This window comes from Jaculus jaculus, chromosome 11 (assembly GCF_020740685.1).
Source record: "Jaculus jaculus isolate mJacJac1 chromosome 11, mJacJac1.mat.Y.cur, whole genome shotgun sequence".
NCBI classification, from domain to species: domain Eukaryota; kingdom Metazoa; phylum Chordata; class Mammalia; order Rodentia; family Dipodidae; genus Jaculus; species Jaculus jaculus.
Window position 1 is genome coordinate 42,387,423 of NC_059112.1, and position 3,718 is coordinate 42,391,140.

Below are 3,718 nucleotides of genomic sequence, written 5' to 3' on the forward strand. Positions count from 1 at the left end.
CAGTGCCTTTGTAATTAGCTGCTCACCTCTGTCTAGAATATCCTTCTTCAAAACGTCTGCATGGTTGGTTCCTTCATATCTTTTAGACCTCTTCAGTGGAGCTCTCCCTGACTACCTGTACTGAAGTGAATCCCTAATCACTTTCCATCATGTCATCATTTTAGTTTCAGCTTTTCTAACCCTTACCATTTTATCTTTGCTCAAACAAAATTATTGAGTATGACCCTACTCTATGTTAAGAATAGAGTGGTAAGAAGATATAAGGTCATTGGTTCAATGTAGTTTACATTCCACCAGTGAAAGATGGATAAATCACTTACTGTAATTTTTTGTGTGTTTGTTTTTCAAGGTAGGGACTTGCTGTAGCCCAAGCTGACCTGGAATTCACTATGTAGTCTCAGGGTGGCCTTTAAATCATGGCAATCCTTCTACCTCTGCCTTTAATCAGATTAAAGGCATGTGTCACCATGCTCAGCCTAGTGTGTTCATTTTTTTTTTTAAAGTCAGTTGTACACTTCTCTAGAATACAAGATACAAGACATCAAAGCCTTTTTTGCCTAGTTTTTATCTCTGTATCTTTAAGAATTCAAATGGGTCTTAGCACACAGTAGGTCCTTAGTTACTATTTATTGGGTAATTAAAACAATAAAAATAAATGATGCAAGCTGGGTGTGATGGTGCATGCCTTTCATCCCAGCACTCAGGAGAAGTGAAGGAAGAAGGATTGCCATGAGTTCAAGGCCACTCTGAGACTACCTAGTGAATTCCAGGTCAGCCTGAGCTAGAGTGAGATCCTACCTCAAAAAACCAAACAATAAAAAGTAAATAAATGATGCATGTGCAAAATGACATTGCAAATTCAAATTTCAACTCTACCTTGGAGCAATGTGGTTCTCATATCTGAAATCTGTTGACTAATCTGTAAATACTGGAATACTTATAGTAACTGTGGTGCTTTGAATATAAAATATCCCCTATAGCTTCTTGTGTTGAATACTTAGTTTCTAGTTGGAGGTGCTATTTAGGAAGGTTGTGGAGCCTTTGGGAAGTAAAACTTTGCTATAGGAAGTGTGTCATAGGGGATGGTTCTTGAGGTGTTATGGCCCAGCCCAACTTTGCACACTATGCTTGCTTTGACTTCCTCCTTGATGATAAGATGTGACAAGAGCTGTCTACTTCTGCCATGCTTTCCTAAATTATAAATCAAAACAAATCCATAACCTGCTTCTGGTCAGGTGTTTTCCCAGCAATGAAAAGGTAAGTGATGCCATAAACTTTGGGGTTATTATGCAAACAGAAAAAATATTGTTTATTATATTTTCAGGATGTATATAGTAAGTGACTAATGAATTAAAATGTATGAAAGTGATTAAGAGCCTTTCTTTAAACCCAAAACATTACCCGTAGGTTCGCAGGTATGTGTTTAGTTTTTTTGTTTTGTTTTGTTTTGTGTATAAATATTTTTTATTGGTGAAAGACATTCAAATTACTTTCACATATTAAAAAAAAAAACTCTTAGCCAAGTATCAAAGAATACACCACAGTTTCCACAGGAATGAGGGAAAACAGCATGGAGTCAGTGACACTGATTTATAAAACTGTGGTACTTTACCTACCTTCTACAGAGGAAAGGTAAGTGCATGGCATAAATACAGTTTTCTTACTTTATAAGAAGAAAGAACTGAGATCCTGCTTTTGATGCATATTAAATACAAAATGTAAAATTTGTTCTCTGATCCAGATGAGGGAAAACCATTTTTTTAACATTTCACTTCTCACGCAATAAAATCCAAAGGTCTGTTGAATCCACACTTTCGATTCATGTACTGTCTATATTTCCTCTTCTGCTACACATTTATGGCATAGGCATTTACAGAGCCATCTACTCTCTTCTCTTTTGTGGAGTCAAAAGAGGCAAATCCCATTAACTTCATCATTTCTATTTCTCCCTCTGTTTTGTCCTCTAAGTCTTCCTCAGTGATCTGACGCTCTTTGCCCTTCACGTCATTTGTTTCTATCTTTTCCTCATCTCTTCTTTCTTTTACTCGAGAAGGAGAAGGAGATGTGGATCTGTGTGGTCTTGGAGATCTGAAGCGCCTCAGGTGGGGTGATCTAGAGCGCTCCTTCTATGCTCTCTCTCCCGACACCTGGACCTCTCCTGATGCTTGTGTTCTCCCTCCGGGGATGTGGACCAGGACCGCTCCCGTTCTAGAATTCATGTAGTCTCAGGGTGGCCTTGAACTCGCGGTGATCCTCGTACCTTTGCCTCTGGAATTAAATAGGCGTGCGCCACCAACCCCGGCTCTCACATCAAAATTTCAAAGTACTATTATCTCCAGTGATTATGGAAATAAGACTCAGACAGTTGGGTGGATTTGTGCACCATCACCCTAAAATTAACCTAAGGAACTGTGGTCCAAAATCCTAATTCAGAGGAAAACAAAACACAAAATGCTGGCCTGAAAATGAGGGTCAGGACTCCAGAGTAGGGGGTGCGGTCTTCGTCGCTATCTCCCTCGGGAGGAAAGGGCCGTACTTCCTGTTACCCTGGAGCTTAAAATTCAGGGTGAGCCTGCGACCAGGTCCTCTGGTCCTCGGTCCCCGAGGCTTTTGGACTCACCCATCGAAGCACTACTCCTCCATGTGTGTACTTTTAACAACTATCAAATTGTAGCTAGTATCATTTCACTACACTCCTATTCAATCTCTTTCTTGTGGTACTTGAGATTTCTACAATTTAAATCATAACTATTCTAACACATGCTTTGTCTGTAATAAGAAACTCCTTGAGGGCAAGTTCCACTTATTTTTACAAAGAATTAAATGCAACCTGGCATTAATTAACTGTTGCTATTGCTTATTGCCTCTCTTCAGCTCTACTACAATCCCCTGGGGAAGGAAAATGATTCCCACCTATTCTATGGCTTTTGTGGCTAAATCCTCACTGCCACACAAAATCACCTTATCAATTGTGAGCACATAGTTTTGGTCCTCAATCAAAAATTTCATGTGATGCAGTGGGGCTGATATTGTCAGGCAACCTCAAAGATAGAGCTCAATACTCTCCACTTCCCGGTATGTCACGCATGAGACGCCATGTTGCCTCTCTCCTTGAGTGGGCGAGAGGAGAGACACAGGAGCCATGTACGTGATGTCTCCAGCCAGCATCCAGTCAGGACCACTACCATGTGAATGCGCTTAGAAATGGATATTCTCAGGTCTCCCAGCAGCTGTGTAGTTGACTTGGAAGCAAATTTCCTAAAACTGAACCTCGATAGGACTGCACCTTGGAGATGTTTAACTTCTGTCTTGTGAGAGACACCAAGTCAGGGACGCTCACTCAAGACATTCCTTGAATCCTAATCCACTCTTGGGAGCAATGACATGAATGTCTTGAGCCAATAAGTCCAGGGACAATTTCCTGCACAACAGCAGAAAACTTATATATAATATTTAATAATTGTTCAATAGGTATTTCTGAGTACCAAAGCAAATATGTTCTATTCTTACATTTGAGTTCAGACACTTAAAAATGCATTTTTAAAAAAAATTTTTAAGCTTGTAATCTGAGGAGCACAAAGGTTGAGTTAAGTAACTAATTCTTTAATCAAATAGCAGTTTGAGTCAGAAAAGGAATATGAAAACAGAGCTTCCAATATAGAGGGCACTCAGCAGGCTACTACTCACCCTGAGTCCCTCCACATCAGTCATTGCAGCT

At 39.9% G+C, this 3,718-nt stretch overlaps 1 pseudogene; it reads right to left on the reverse strand.

Annotated features, from left to right (window-relative positions):
- Positions 1-1,744: 1,744 nt before the first annotated feature.
- Positions 1,745-3,144, reverse strand: LOC101604070 (annotated as a pseudogene).
- Positions 3,145-3,718: the final 574 nt, after the last annotated feature.